Source organism: Dryobates pubescens, chromosome Z (genome assembly GCF_014839835.1).
Source record: "Dryobates pubescens isolate bDryPub1 chromosome Z, bDryPub1.pri, whole genome shotgun sequence".
Classification (NCBI taxonomy): Eukaryota; Metazoa; Chordata; class Aves; order Piciformes; family Picidae; genus Dryobates; species Dryobates pubescens.
Genome location: NC_071657.1, coordinates 65,697,788 through 65,714,758, shown reverse-complemented (window position 1 = coordinate 65,714,758; position 16,971 = coordinate 65,697,788). Strand labels below are relative to the sequence as shown.

Genomic DNA, 16,971 nt, shown 5'->3' with positions numbered 1-16,971 from the left:
TCAAACATTGTGACAGTGTGCCAGTTTAACACAGCCTTTTCCCTAAAACACAGAAGTGAGGGAAAAGTAACACACAAAAAACCTCCAGGTTGAGATAAAGAGTTAAGAGTTTCCTGAATGAATGAGACAACAATAAGCACCTTAGCCATTTTGGAGGAGCAGCAAGAAAGCAGCAGGAAGCAGAAGCAAGTGAGCTAAAAACCCAAGCCAGAGAGCTACTTTCCCATCCCTCCCTGTCTGCTGCCATCTCAGTGGAAGAGAGCCAACACCTGAAACCCCAGAACCCCAAAGCGGCAACATGAACAGGAAGCCTCTCATGTGACAATCTGAACTTCAAGCCCCACAATACTTTGCTCCAGCCACCACTTTCATTTTGAAGCTGGTATGAGGCAGGATGTATAATTACAGCAGCAAACACTCAGTTTCAACCATGCCAGACAGCCATTTAAAATTTCTCTCTGATGACTTAAATCCTGTTAAAGGCTATGACAAAACACTTGTCTAGAACAAGCAATTAGACCTTGTGTTTGAATTACTGAAAACCAGCACTTACCAAATTATTTTCTCCCTAAGGCCAGTGAAGAGGAAGCTTTAGATTGGATACTAGGAAAAAAAAATCTTTACTCAAAGGAGTGATTAGGCACTGGAACAGTGTGCTCAGGAAAGTGGGGAAGTTGCCATTCCTGAGGGTGTTCAAAAAACATCTAGACATGGCCCTTTGGCACATGGATTAATGGCCATGGTGAAGTAAAAAGGCCAAGTCACCTTAAGAAGGGGTTCTCCCTCTTCATCTCAGTTTTCAATGTCTAGTCTGGTATCAGGCTTCTCCATCAGTCTGACTTCCTTCTCTTTCTTAAAATTCATATGGCATCAAAGATCTGAAACGAGATCACAGCAACTGGAGTAAGTAATGTAACAGAGACAAGTTTTGCTGACCATTTAAAAATCAATCTTACTATTCTATGATTTCTTATCTCTGTTTACTCCAGGCTGATACATTAGAATAGACTAGACTAGACTAGACTAGACCAGGTTGGAAGAGACCTTCAAGATCATCGTGTCCAACCTATCATCCAACACCACCTGAAACCCCTCTGGTTACTCTGCTCTGGGCTTTCGCTTGACATAAACTATTCACAAGGATTATAGAGCTCTGTAAGGAGTTAAGTTTGTTTTCCTCATGTTGGCCTCAACATTGTTTGTCCCAAGGTGTTTTCACACCATTGCCCCAGGAAGATAGATGGTTATCTACAAGCTCTGCATTATAGCTCCTGATAGCCAGACAAGGCCACAGGTTCCACAATGGAGTGTTGGGATGCAATCTAGGGCTCACTGTGACAGCTTTTTGATGGAGAGGACCCAGAGAGATAACTGATGCAGCACTTTAGAACCAAAAGAGCATGCAACTTATGGTAGTACCAGGGCTGACACATGTAAGTAACTGTGGCACAGGTGCTGACACCCATCAAACATGCTCTAGATATGGCAACAGAATGAGGAACTGTGACCACATATGGGATTAGAACAGGTGTAAAACCTCAAAGGTAGGAGGGAAATTTGGAGTTCCTCCACTGATCAAAGCCTTCAGGACCAGCAAGACATCATCTGTGGTGGAAAGTATCTCTGTTGCTTTTGCTCTCTCTTGTTTTTTTTCCCCCCTCCTTTTCTGTATTTCTAACTTTTCCCCCTGCACATGTAAGGAGAAAAACAATAAATAACAAATTCGAGTGCTTTTCCCAACCAACTACTCAGTTCCTTCCTGGTTTCACTCAGGGGACCCACAAAAGGACCATCTTCTCTGCAAAAGTGGACTGAGACAAGCTCCAGATCCACAAATTATATAGAAAGTTTCTGATTCCAAAGGAAACTCCAAACTCCTGGCAGAAGAGGCTCACACACAGGACACAAATCTTTAATCTGGTTAGGCCACACCTTGACACACATCCTGTGTCCAGTTCTGGGTCCCTCAGTTTAGGAAAGATGTTGAGTTGCTGGAAGGTGTCCAGAGAAGGGCAACAAAGCTGGGGAGGGGCTTGGAACACATCCTTGTGAGGAGAGGCTGAGGGAGCTAGGGTTGCTTAGCCTGGAGAAGAGGAGGCTCAGGGGAGACCTTCTTGCTCTCTACAACTCCCTGAAGGGAGGTTGTAGACAGGAGGGGGTTGGTCTCTTCTCCCAGGCAACCAGCACCAGAACAAGAGGACACAGTCTCAAGCTGTGCCAGGGGAGATTCAGGCTGGATGTTAGGAAGAAGTTCTTCCCAGCAAGAGAGATTGCCCATTGGAATGTGCTGCCCAGGCAGGTGGTGGAGTCACCATCCCTGGAGGTGTTAGGAAGAGCCTGGATGGGGTGCTTGGTGCCATGGTTTAGTTGATTAGATGGTGTTGGATGATAGGTTGGACGCGATGATCCCAAAGGTCTCTTCCAACCTGGTTAATTCTATGCTATTCTATGAACACTGATCATTCAGATTTGCTGCCTTCCATTTCCATTCCACCTTTTTCACACTGCTCTTAAACTGTGGAGTTCTAGCCTTCACAGAAAGTAAAGATGAGGGATGGCTTTCCTAAGAGCTAACCTGCCAAACTGAAATAAACCAAAAAAAAATCTGCTACTACAACCTTGCAATCAAATCAAGACAAAATATTGCTTTATCTTAAAGACAGAATCCAGAGTAGCTGGCAAAATGTCCTTAGCAACTTCCTTCCACTTGGGCTGGTGGCTGACACACTGAATTCTCCAGTTGCTGGATCAGAATAACTAAGTATGTTTATTTTAACTTGTGCAGTTTGAGGCTGAGGAGCATCCACTTTTCCTACAAATTCCACTCTGTCATTTTTTAGCAGAACTGTTTAAAAACATTCACATTTCAGCAGAGATTAAACCTGTCAGAATGGCAGATCCTTAATCAAATGGAGCAATAACTGTTAGATGTTTAAGAAAGCAAAGGATGTAGCTTTTTGTTTGTTTATGCTTCTGAAATTGTTTACTTCACTAAAAAACACTGACTTCAATGTGCATTTTAGGCTTTCACAGGGAACTAGGCACTGTAAGCAAACCTGTTGCCAAGAATTCTCTTCCTTCACCTTGTTATCTATAACTGTCTTTTGAAGCCTTGCTAAAATAATTCAGCTAACACACCAGATAAATCTTGGAGTGCCCTGATGAGTGAGATCAGTCAAGGCAGGTTAACTTATTTTAAGGCACCAGAAGACAAGCAAATATATTGAGCTTTCACAAATGGATAAAGCATTCAGTGAACAACAGCAAGTTGGGTACACATCAAACACAAAATTAACTCCACCATTTCGAGATGCAATTTCAGGTTCATTAAATTCACAGAATCCACAGACTGGATTTGGTCCACAGCCTTTTAACCTGTGCAGTTCAGTCAAAGCTTTTATGTTCTTAAGTTCTGAGAGTGAATCTTCTCTCGGTGCTCTTATGGGGGAGGTTATCAGAACTCACCACAGAAGGCACACACAGCGTATCTGCATCACAAGCAACTGCCTTTATCAGATACATCAATATTTCTGCTGTAAGAGTCACAAACTCATGTCTCTAAAGAGAGGGCAGCTTTCTAAGCTGCCTGTGAAAGCATGGTGTTACAGAATCACAAACTCAACAGGCACTGGTATGCATCCCTGATATCCTTAGTGTGTCACTGTGGTATCTGAGCACATAATCTATATTCATTCCATGTGTACTGTGTTACCTTCTTATCACCCCAGAGTCTTTTCATCTTCCACTTTCTTTGCATGCTTAACTGGAGCAACTGGAGCTTTTTTCACCTGTGGCAGCAAGTTTAGTTACGTGCATCTCAGCAAACTGCTTTGGAGCAAACACCCAGTCATACAGATCGGAGCAAAACCCAGCAGTACTGATAATGGAATCAACCTTTGAAAGAGTTAAAAACGTGAATGCATTTGACAAAACATCAACCTGAAATGTAGAAACTGCTCTCAATGGCAAGTGAGATCAGTAAAGATGCCAGACAGTTTCTGGAACATAGAAAAAGGAAGTACTTCCCCTAAAGTGATCCACTAAATGTTACTTTGAAGAATCTTACTTTGTCCTACACAGTGGGAATATTGATGACAAAAGGTAAAACAAAACCTTCAGAAATACTTTTGTAAAGGCCTAAGCAGGATTAGGTATCATAGTATCAGTCAGGGTTGGAAGGGACCACAAGGATCATCTAGTTCCAACCCCCCTGCCATGGGCAGGGACACCCCACACTACATCAGGCTGGCCACAGCCTCATCCAGCCTGGCCTTAAACACCTCCAGGGACGGCACCCCAACCACCTCCTTGGACAACCCATTCCAGGGCTTCACCACTCTCATGGGGAAGAACTTCCTCCTCACCTCCAGCCTCAATCTCCCCACCTCCAGCTTCATTCCATTCCCCCTAGTCCTATCACTACCTGAGATCCTGAGCAGTCCCTCCCCAGCCTTCTTGTAGCCCCCTTCAGACACTGGAAGGCCACAATGAGGTCACCTCAGAGCCTTCTCTTCTCCAGACTGAACAGCCTCAACTCCTTCAGTCTGTCCTCACAGGAGAGGTGCTCCAGCCCTCTGCTCATCCTCGTGGCCCTTCTCTAGACACCTTCCAGCACCTCCAGATCCCTCTGGTAACAGGGGCTCCAGACAGTACTCCAGGTGGGGTCTCAGCAGAGCTGAGCAGAGGGGGAGAATCCCCTCCCTTGCCCTGCTGGCCACACTTCTCTTGCTGCAGCCCAGGATCTGATTGGCTTTCTGGGCTGCAGGTGCACACTGAGAGCTCCTGTTGAGCTTCTCCTCCCCCAGCACCCCCAAGTCTCTCTCCTCAGGGCTGCTTTCCAGCCAGTCCCTGCCCAGCCTGGATTTGTGCCTGGGATTGCCTCGACCCAGCTGCAGGAGCCTGCACTTGGTCTTGTTGAACCTCATAAGGTTGGCTTGTGCCCATCTCTCCATCCTGTCCAGGTCCCTCTGGATGGATCCTTTCCCTCCAGTGAGTCTGCTGTGCCACACAGCTTGGTGTCATCAGCAAACCTGCTGAGGGTGCACTCAATGCCACTGTCCATGGCACCCACAAAGATGTTGAACAAGCCTGGTCCCAGGACTGATCCCTGAGGGACTACACTTGGCCTCCCCTGGGACATGGACAAAGGTGAATTATGACTTTGTAAGTAACGTCAATGGAATTGTTAGTGAACTTTCCCTGAAGACTGAAATCTAGGTGGCTTATCCCTGCCACAGGTAAAACTGATCAGACGTAATGGCTGAGATTCATGAAAGGTAAGAATCAAGTGTACAGTCCTAGCCACGAGCACCTTGTTCCAGTAAGTAGATTAAGCTGCAGTCAGTTTCAGTCATAAAACAAACCAGTGCACTATGAACTCATTTAGACAAAGGAAACCAGGTCTGAAAACTTTGGTGGGATGGTCAGTTTTGTAGCTGTTTGGTGAGAAAAGCAGTATCTGAAGCAGCTCAGTTCTGACAATTCCCTACTCTAACAGCTGGAGCATCACAGAAGACTTGCAGTTGACTTTAATATTTTACCTACCTCAGCTCCAATATAAGAATTATTAGTTATCTTTCTAGTTTCAAACCATCCTTCCAGAGATATCCACATGGCCATGGGAGCAGATGGGATCCATCCTAGGGTGAGGAGAGAGCTGGCAGAAGAGCTGCCAAGCCACTCTCCATCATTTTTCACCAGTCCTGGCTCACTGGAGAGGTCCCAGAAGACTGGAAGCTGGCAACGTGGTGCCCATCCACAAGCAGGGCCGGTTGGATGAGCCAGGGAATTCCAGGCCTGTCAGCCTGACCTCAGTGCCAGGCAAGATCATGGAACAGGTCATCCTGAGTGCAATCACACAGCACTTACAGGATGGCCAAGCCAGCATGGATTTAGGAAGGGCAGGTCCTGCCTGACCAACCTGATCTCCTTCTATGATCAGGTGACTGCCTGGTGGATGTGGGACAGGCTGTGGATGTAGTCTGCCTGGACCTCAGCAAGGCCTTTGACACCGTTCCCCATAGCAAACTCCTGGCCAAGCTGTCAGCCCATGGCTTGGACAGCAGCACTCTGAGCTGGGTTAGGAAGTGGCTGGAGGCTGAGCCCAGAAAGTGGTGGTGAATGGTGCCACATCCAGCTGGCAGCCAGGCAAGAGTGGTGTGTCCCAGGGATCAGTGCTGGGCCCCATGCTCTTTAACATCTTTATTGATGATCTGGATGAGGGCATTGAGTCCATCATCAGTTAAGTTTGCAGATGACACCAAGCTGGGGGCAGGAGTTGATCTGTTGGATGGTAGAGAGGCTCATTCTGCCCCTGTACACTGCACTGGTTAGGCCACACCTCGAGTACTGTGTCCAGTTCTGGGCCCCTCAGTTTAGGAAGGAGGTTGACTTGCTGGAACAAGTCCAGAGAAGGGCAACAAAGTTGGTGAGGGGTTTGGAGCACAGCCCTGTGAGGAGAGGCTGAGGGAGCTGGGGTTGCTTAGCCTGGAGAGAAGGAGACTCAGGGGTGACCTTATTACTCTCTCCAGCTCCCTGAAGGGAGGTTGTATCCAGGCAGAGGTTGGTCTCTTCTCCCAGGCAACCAGCACTAGAACAAGAGGACACAGTCTCAGGCTGTGCCAGAGGAGGTTTAGGCTGGAGGTTACGAGGAAGCTCTACACAGAGAGAGTGATTGCCCATTGGAATGGGCTGCCCAAGGAGGTGTGGAGTCACCATCATTGGAGGTGTTCAGGAGGAGACTTGACAGGGTGCTTGGTGCCATGGTTTAGTTGATTAGGTGGTGTTGGATGATAGGTTGGATGCGATGCTATTGAGGGTCTCTTCCAACCTGTTCTGTTCTGTTCTGTTCTGTTCTGTTCTGTTCTATTCTATTCTATTCTATTCTATTCTATTCTGTTCTGGTATAATTACTGGCAGATACCATGGACTTACCAAATTCAACGCCCTATCAATTGTCAAGAGCAGAAAAGCCATGTTCCTTGTCATGTAAGTGAGTAAAGTCAGGCACAGAATCTTCTGGCTTCTGGTCCTTTGCTTTAGATGTCAAACCCTAACTTCCCTTCAGCAGTTTGCCCCAGGCAAATGTCTGTTGTTTTATGTTTGAATGACACTGAGCAACTGGCTTGAGGTTACATGTTTTGTGAGGAATTGCCATTAGAGGATGGTCTGCTTTGTGAATTCTGCCTTCTCTCCTTGTTGCTGTCACTCTCCAGTTGAAAATATCCCCAAAATAAAAAGTATGAATCACATGAGGTGGAAGGGGACTAAGTATGGCTCCTTCGGGTTGGTCAGAGAGCTGAACTGCCCTAAATGTATACAACTGTTCCTTGTCAAGGCTGGTATGCTCCAAATCAGTAATTCAACCACAGCAAAATTTCAAACCTTTCTTTACCATATTATGCTTTGGTCCTGTTTCACCCTCCTCGCAGGTGGAAACATTGACATTTTCCACAATACACTCAAATGTCTGATAAAATCCCTCAGGCTCCAGCTGCAATTTCAGCAAAGCACAATCCATTTTGTTCATCATCAATACTGGTTTGGTAACCTCTGCAAGAGCCTGCCACAGAACAGTCTGTGTCTATACACAAACCCCTTAAAAAACAAAAGCACAATTTAAACATGCATTATTTATATGGGCAAGGTCTCTAATCTTCTTTGTAAGGCAGACTGGGAAATTCAAACTGGGAGCCTGGTGGTAGTCTCAGCACTCCCTGAATGGTGGTAACTCAGTTGAATGCATTGCTCCATTTTTCCAGGTGGTGGAGTTGCTCTTTAAGAGAGCAAATGGAATGTATCGAGCCCTGCTTTTGGGAAGTGGAAGGAATCGAACGTGTGTGGGCAAGAACTAAGGGACAGGCTAATAAGGGTGCCAGTGTAGTGGGTGTTTACTAGAGGCCACTTCATCAGGCCTTCTATAGACAGCTTAAAGTAGTCTCATGATCACATTCCCTGGTATCAATGGGGGACTTCAACCACCCTGATACTTGCTGGAAATGTAGCAAGGCACAAAACAGTCCAGGAGGTTCCTGCGGTGAACTGATGATAACTTCTTTGACATAGGTGGTGGAGGACTCTGTGAGGAGAGGTGTGTGCTGCTGGACCTTGTGCCAACATAGAAAGTCTGGCTGGGGATGTAAAGGTTGGAGGCAACCTTCTCTGCAGTGACTATGGGATGGTGTTCAGGATCACATCAGGAAGTAGCAGGGTAGCAAATAGGATTGCATCCCTGGACTTTCAGAGAGACTACTTTGACATCTTCAGACACCTACTTGGAGGAATCCCCTGTGTTAGTGCTCCAGAAGTAAAAAGGGTGAAGAGAGCTGGTTAACAATGAGGTGCACTAAGAAGAGTGCAGCCAGCAGGTGAAGCAAGGGTCTCTGCTTCTGCTCTGCCCTGGTCAGGCCACACCTGAGTATTACGTCCAGGTCCAGGCTCCCTAGTCCAACAGGGAGAAGAAATACTGGAGAATCCAACAGAGGGCCACAGAAATGATTAGGGGAATGAAGCATCCAACCTGGTCTATTCTAATTCTATTCTATCATAGACAATGAGAGACCTAGGGCTCTTTAGCCTGGAAAAGAGAATACTTGAGAGGGGATCTTACAAATGTGTATCCATATCTACTAAAGGGCAGAGGTCAGGAGGCTGGGCTGAGCTCTTCTCAGTGGTGTCCATCAACAGGAGACGGGGCAATGGGTACTCATTAAAACACAGGAAGTTTCACTTGAACTTAGGGAGAAGTTTCTCTCCTTTCAGTGTGACAGAACATTGGAACAGGCTGACCAGAGAGGCTGCAGAATCTCCCTCTGTGGGGTCTTTCAAAACATGCCTGGATGTGTCCCTTTGCAATCTATCTAGGCAAACCTGAGTAAGCATGGGTGTTGAACTAGATAATCTCCAGTGGTCCCTTCTAACCCCTAGCATTCTCTGAGTGATTCTGTGATTATACCTGAAAGAGGAGAAGAATGACAGGCAGCTTCACTCTCTAGTATTTTACTGGAAGATTGACTTTATTTTCTCAGTTACTCCATCTTCAACCCACAAGCTGAATACAAAGTGGGTATGATGCTGTAAGACACATGAAAGGCCAGGGGCTAAGACTGCAAATCAGAGTTCACACCACTGGAAATGAAACTTTCAGAGAAAGAGGTGTCTTCCATCACTCATCTTTTGGGGTTTTGTTCGGTATTTTTTCCTAAAGTGAAGAAAATAAAATACACTGAGGTCATTCTTATTCAAGAGCATGCTTACCTGAAACAGAGTCAACCACAGCAAGGACATCATCAGTGATGCAGAGAGCTGCTGTAACTTCAGAGGAGAACTCAGTATGTCCAGGAGTGTTAATTAAGTTAATAAGAAAACCTGAGCTATCCCTACACTGTTTGGTGACTGCTAAGTCATTGTCTGGTGTGGTGGTTTGGCTCTGGCCTGGAGGCCAGATACCCACCAAGCCGCCCTATCACTCCCACTCTTAAGTGAACAGGGGAAGAAGGGAAAGAAAATATAAACAGAAGCCAGGGACAAGATAGGAACAATTTAGTAACACTAATAAGCAAACAGCAATAGACCATGTGGAAGCAAAAAGCAGAGAAAGAGAGGTTAGTCTCTGCTTCCCATCAGCAGGACGGTGGTCGGTCTCGGGAAGCAGGGCTCTCTAAGCTTGGGGGTTCCTTGGGAGGATAAAAGCCATGGATGAATCCCCACACTTGCTTCTTTCACTTCATTCTTATACCTGAGCTGACCTCATATGGTATGGAAGACCTCTTTGGCCAGTCTGGGTCAGCTGGCTCAGCTGTGTCCCCTCCCAGGATCTTGCCCACCCCTCAATGTACTCCTGGGGCAGGGAAATGTTGGAAGCACACAGCCTGGATACTGGATTCAGCCGTAGCCAGCACACTGCTGTGTTATCGACTACTGCTGCAAAACCCACAGCACTAGAACGATGCGGTGAGGAGAATTAACTCCAGCTCAGTTCAACCCAATACATCTGGGAATTCGGAACATATACAAATTGCTCTGTAAGAGAAGACAATTAATTTTAACAACTTTGTAATATTTCATCATTTGCTGATTTTTGAAGCTTGCATTGGTCATGCAACTATAACTGCTCTGTTACAGTATGTCTCAACATACTTAGGGGAAAAAACTTCCAATATTTCAACTTCTGAGGTTCTGATGACCTAAAATGCTGTCGTGGGTTGGGAGACCAATTCTCTCACCACAGGCAAAAGAAAAGACTCAGACAAATGGGTTGCAAAAATGGTGGAAAGTTTAAATGGAAAAACAAAAAACCAAACACCAGTGAAAGTTTCACAGAGAACCACAATCACCATGACACCATTTTCCTCCAGTCCTGGCTCACTGGAGAGGTCCCAGATGACTGGAAACTGGCCAATGTGGTCCCCATCCACAAGAAGGGATGGATGGAGGAACCTGGAAACTCCAGGCCAGTCAGCCTGACCTCAGTGCCAGGGAAAGTGATGGAGCAGATTATCCGGGCGGCAGTAACTGCGCACCTGAAGGATGGCCAAGGGCTCAGGTCCAGCCAACATGGATTTAGGAAGGGCAGGTCCTGCCTCTCCAACCTGATCTCCTTCCATGATCAGGTGACCCATCTGGTGGACATGGGGAGGCCTGTGGATGTGGTCTACCTGGACTTCAGCAAGGCCTTTGACACTGTCCCCCACAGTAAGCTGCTGGCTAAGCTGTCAGCTCGTGGTTTGGACCACAACACTCTGTGCTGGGTTAGGAACTGGCTGGAGGGCCGAGCCCAGAGAGTGGTGGTGAATGGTGCCACATCCAGCTGGCAGCCAGTCACCAGTGGCGTCCCCCAGGGATCAGTGCTGGGCCCCATCCTCTTTAACATCTTCATTGATGATCTGGATGAGGGGGTTGAGTCAGTCATCAGCAAGTTTGCAGATGACACCAAGTTGGGAGCAGATGTTGGTCAGTTAGAGGGTAGAAAGGCTCTGCAGAGGGACCTCGACCAACTGGACAGATGGGCAGAGTCCAATGGGATGGCATTTAACAAGTCCAAGTGCTGGGTGCTGCACTTTGGCCACGGCAACCCCATGCAGAGCTACAGGCTGGGGTCAGAGTGGCTGGAGAGCTGCCAAACGGAGAGGGACCTGGGGGTGCTGATTGACAGCCGCCTAAACATGAGCCAGCAGTGTGCCCAGGTGGCCAAGAAGGCCAATGGCATCCTGGCCTGCATTAGGAATAGTGTGGCCAGCAGGAGCAGGGAGGTCATTGTGCCCCTGTACTCTGCATTGGTTAGGCCACACCTTGAGTACTGTGTCCAGTTCTGGGCCCCTCAGTTTAGGAAGGACATTGAGACACTTGAACGTGTCCAGAGAAGGGCAACAAGGCTGGGGAGAGGCCTTGAGCACAGCCCTGTGAGGAGAGGCTGAGGGAGCTGGGATTGTTTAGCCTGGAGAAGAGAAGGATCAGGGGTGACCTCATTGCCCTCTACAACTACCTGAAAGGAGGTTGTAGACAGGAGGGGGTTGGTCTCTTCTCCCAGGCAACCAGCACCAGAACAAGGGGACACAGTCTCAAGTTGTGCCAGGGGAGGTTTAGACTCGAGGTGAGGAAAAAGTTCTTCACTGAGCGAGTCATTCATCACTGGAATGTGCTGCCCAGGGAGGTGGTGGTGTCGCCGTCCCTGGAGGTGTTCAAGGGGAGATTGGACGTGGCACTTGGTGCCATGGTCTAGTCGTGAGGTCTGTTGGAACAGGTTGGACTTGATGATCCTTGGGGTCTCTTCCAACCTTAGTTACTGTGATACTGTGATACAAAAGAGACAGATGCCAGAACATACCCAAGAAACATCCCATCCCCACCTGAGGGTACACCCAAGACCCCCAGGGCTCCTTCTTCCCCCCTCTTTCCACCCCACTGCTAGGCTAGTCTCAGCTGGCCAGATCTGAGACTGCCCATCCCCCCGTCTTGGGCCTACCCAGGCCCAAGGCCAGGAGACATCTCCCCCAGTTACCAGGTGCTGGTGAGGGAAGAAAGAGAAAGTGCCAGACCCTGCACTGGATCTTACATGCACAGAATACATAGAATAAACCAGGTTGGAAGAGACCTTCAAGATCATCGTGTCCAATCCACCAACCAATCCAACACCACCTAAACAACTAACCCATGGCACCAAGCACCCCATCAAGTCTCCTCCTGATGGTGACTCCACCACCTCCCTGGGCAGCCCGTTCCAATGGGCAATCACTCTCTCTGTATAGAACTTCTTCCTAACATCCAGCCTAAACCTCCCCTGGTGCAGCTTGAGACTGTGTCCTCTTGTTCTGGTACTGGCTGCCTGGGAGAAGAGACCATCATCCGCCTGTCCACAACCTCCCTTCAGGTAGTTGTAGAGAGTGATAAGGTCACCCTTATAGTGGTGCAGGGAATTATGGGATGAAAATACCTGGTTTCCTGTGTCCACCCCTCTGGGCTGGACTTTAGGACACAGGAAGTACACCTCGTATAAACACAGCAGAGGGCACCCAGCCTAAACTGCTACAACTGCTGATTTGAGTGTAATTAATTTTTATTCTTTTTCAAAATCAACACCTGCATCTGGGTCAGGCAATCCAAGCACCACTATAAGCTGGGCAGTGACTGGCTTGAGAGCAGCCTTGAAGAAAAGGGAAGGGACAAGAAGCCCAACATGAGTCATCAGTGAGCACTTTGCAGCCCAGGATACACTTGGCTTTCTGGGCTGCAGCAAGAGAAGTGTGGCCAGCAGGTCGAGGGAGACGATTCTGCCCCTCTACTCCACTCTGCTGAGACCACACCTGGAGCACTGCATCCAATTCTGGAGCCCCTGTTACAAGAAAGATATGGACATGCTGGAAGGTGTCCAGAGAAGGGCCACATTGATCAGAGGGCTGGAGCTCCTCTCCTGTGAGGACAGACTGAGGGAGCTGGGGTTGTTCAGTCTGGAGAAGGCTCTGAGGAAACCTTATCATGGCCTTCCAGTATCTAAGGGGGGGGCTACAAGAAAGATGGGGAGGGACTTTTGAGGGTGTCAGGGAGTGACAGTACTAGAGGCAATGGAGCAAAACTAGAAATGGGTAGATTCAGATTGGATGTTAGGAAGCTCTTCACCATGAGGGTGGTGAGAGACTGGCACAGGTGGCTCTGAGCATCACGATCTAGTGATTCTATGACCCCTTCTTTCTTTCTGCCCCTGTACACTGCACTGGTTAGGCCACACCTTGACTACTGTGTCCAGTTCTGGGCCCCTCAGTTTAGGAAGGAGGCTGACTTGCTGGAACGAGTCCAGAGAAGGGCAACGAAGTTGGTGAGGGGTTTGGAACACAAGCCCTGTCAGGAGAGGCTGAGGGAGCTGGGGTTGCTTAGCCTGGAGAGAAGGAGACTCAGGGGTGACCTTATTACTCTCTACAACTACCTGAAGGGAGGTTGTAGACAGGCAGACGTTGGTCTCTTCTCCCAGGCAGCCAGTACCAGAACAAGAGGACACAGTCTCAGGCTGCGCCAGGGGAGGTTTAGGTTGGATGTGAGGAAGAAGTTCTATACAGAGAGAGTGATTGCCCATTGGAATGGGCTGCCTGGGGAGGTGGTGGAGTCGCTGTCATTGGAGGTTTTCAGGAGGAGACTTGATGGGGTGCTTGGTTGCATGGTTTAGTTGATTAGGTGGGTTGGATTGGTTGAGGGGTTGGACACGATGATCTTGAAGGTCTCTTCCAACCTGGTCTATTCTGTTCTATTCTATGACCTCAAGATAGCAGTCACTGTGTAACACCACTGTCAGAAACTTGTGGAGTTATGTTCCAAATCACTCTACAACTTGTTAACTTTGCAGCTGCAGGCATTAAATGCAAAAATAACAAGACTACCCACCACAGTGGTTTGGAGGAACAGGGTATGGGTCTGTCAGCAATCCAATAAAACTGAAGGTTACTAATAAGAATCTTTCTGAAAGCATCTCTCTCTGTAGTGCGAAGCAGGTTAAGAATGGTTACTTGATACCACGTAAAAGCTCAACTCCAATACTGCCCAGCTTGCACTCTGAAGACTGTGAATTTCTGGAATGCACATATTGCTTCACATGTCAGCTCAAAAAAGATCTGACAATATGCAAGGGTTTCAGAAAATAATTTTTCTGTCTTCAGATGAAAAAGCTTAACAAAAAAAGGAAAGAGACTTAGATAAGTGAAACTGTTTGAGTAAATGCTTAGAATAGAATAGAATAGACCAGACCAGGTTGGAAGAGACCTTTGAGATTATCGTGTCCAACCTATCATCCAACACCACCTAATCAACTAAACCATGGCACCAAGCACCCTGTCAAGTCTCCTCCTGAACACCTCCAATGATGGTGATTCCACCACCTCCCCGGGCAGCCCATTCCAATGGGCAATCACTCTCTCTGTGTAGAATTTCTTCTGAAACTCCAGCCTAAACCTCCCCTGGTGCAGCCTGAGACTGTGTCCTCTTGTTCTGGTGCTGCTTGCCTGGGAGAAGAGACCAACCTCTGCCTGTCTACAACCTCCCTTCACGTAGTTGTAGAGAGCAATAAGGTTACCCCTGAGCCTCCTCTTCTCCAGGCTAAGAAACCCCAGCTCCCACAGTCTCACTTAGGTTACAGTGATGCTGTTTAAGTTAGGGCTGAATACTCCGCATTAGTTTTCTAAGGAGGACCATTGATCAGGGGCTTTATTGCATAAAGCTCATTACCTTGTATAGACAAGGCATGCAGAGCTAGGGACTATATCCTTGAGGATATGAAAGATGCCCATTAATTTCCAAAGTAAAATTAAAGGCTGCCAGAAGACACCAAGAACATCAAGACCTAAAGAAACAAGAACTTGTCAACAGAAGAAACTTTTTCTCAGCAAACTGTGAAGATGTTGCAACACATGTTCCTAATGAGTGAACTTTATTCATTAACACATTAACACACCCTCCTGAGCTGAGATATGCCTTGCCTTCAAGACCACCTCTCTCAGAGCATGCATTATTAATTTTGCAGATATTCCTGTGCTAATTGAGGGTGAAGAAGTTGTAAATCAGTCAAGAGGCAGAAAACCAGCAAATATGCATAGGTGTAAGGACTATGTTCATCAGACTTCTACAAATGTGTGACACCTTATAATTAGTTTGTGCTGACTTTGTGGGATACAAGATTTGCTGTGTGCAAATCTAAGATCAGTTAAACACCCCTGCTTTGTGTGTATACTGGTGTGTTGCACACCAGGTGAAAGAACCCACTCCTGGGACAAGTTCTTATGTAGACTTGGTTGTGGTACACCTTTCTTGCTCATCTTTCCATCTGTCTGTGAATTGTGTTTCTCCAGCTGCAGCTATCATGTCTGCTTTGCCCACCAAGGAGCTGGTCAAGGTTGATTTCCCATGCTCAACATGAGCAATCATAAACATATCCCTGTTATTTGACTTCTTGTCCATGATTGCTTGGATCTGTTCTACTGTGAAAATTCACCTGAACAGAGGAGAAACACAAAAATAAAACCAGATATTGCTTCCTTTTACTAAAGAAGAAATGAAGTTACTCACATTTTTAAGCTTAGTTTTACAGAAAGTAGTTTCTGTGACTTTTTTTAAGCATGAAGAGTGGAGGTACAACTTAAAATACAGTTCAGATTTCATATCACAAAATGTCATCTAGCACAAAAATGAAGAATGACAGAACAGCTCATCCCTGCCAAATGTTACATGAGAGTTTGTGCACGTAAGTGCAAGCTGCAGGTTCTGCATACATCTCTCCTCTCCTCCCACTGCTGACCCTTACTTAGCCAATTCTTCCTCCCACACCTGCTCTCTGTCTCTCAGGGCTTTTCAGGCAAGCTGCTCTCCCAGAAGAGGCTGGGTCTTACCCTTCTGCAGCCAGCAGCAAGCTCTAGGACATGGTGGTCAAGCTCAGTCAAAGTGGTGTTTAAAGACTTAAATTAGACAAGTGCAAAGATTTTAGGGCTTCTCTCACAAATGAAGTTCCAGAAATATATTTTTCTTATTTCCATAATTAATCTATCTCTTGCTAAGAACAATTCCTCTCCTTCAATTAGCAGAAAAAAACCCATCTTGACCCTCAGAAGACCTGGTAATTATCTATTAAACACATGACAACTAAGGAAAGGAGGATGAGACCTCACTAATCTCAGTCTGTTTCATTCTGTACCTGTAGGTCACAGGAGTGCAGTTAATGTGGTTATTTTTGCAAATCCCTTTAATGCATGAAGTGCTTTGCAGGGATATAGAAAAAGGCAAAACTGGAAGGAAAAAATAAGAGGGAATGTTAAACAAACAACACACAAAAATCACATACCACATCAATAGTTTGTATTAGCTGCTCAAATTAAGGAAAATATACTGTAAGAAACACTTCAATAGGTTCCACATCTGTGTTTGAATTGCTAATGACACAGAAATAATGAAATAACAATGAAGGTTTCTAACAAAGTCTGGGTCTTAATGAATGAATCTGAACACACAAAAAAAGCCCCCAAGACAATCCAGTCCAGCTCAAAATATATGTAGGAGACAAAACACGGGGTTTGTTTTACATGATCAGATACACTTCTGATTTACATCTTATTACTGCGTATTTTCATACTAACTTTTGATCTTCAGTTCAATTTCTTCATGACACATTTTCTCATGAAAGCAGTTCTTTCTCAAAAGAGGAATACTTCTGATTAAAATATCAAAGTTCTTTTTAGAGATGAGTAATATCCAGACGAAGCAACAGCCTGGCCTCTTCTAAGATGTGTTACTTCCCCACTCTCCCCTACAGTTAAACTTTTTTTCCTAACTCAAAAGTCTGCAATGGAGAAACCAACCCACCTCCTTCCTTTTTCTTTTCTTCCTGCTAAGGAAAATTTAGTACACACAAGAAAATGGTTAGAATATGCTTGCAGTTTCGTCAGTGATCTACCTCAAATGAAGGCACTTCACTTTTGAATTTTTCTGTTAGGTTACTCTTCA

General features: G+C 46.4%; 1 pseudogene; it reads right to left on the bottom strand.

Moving 5' to 3' along the window:
- Positions 1-15,465, bottom strand: LOC104301330 (elongation factor 2-like; annotated as a pseudogene).
- Between the last annotated feature and the right edge of the window lie 1,506 nt (positions 15,466-16,971).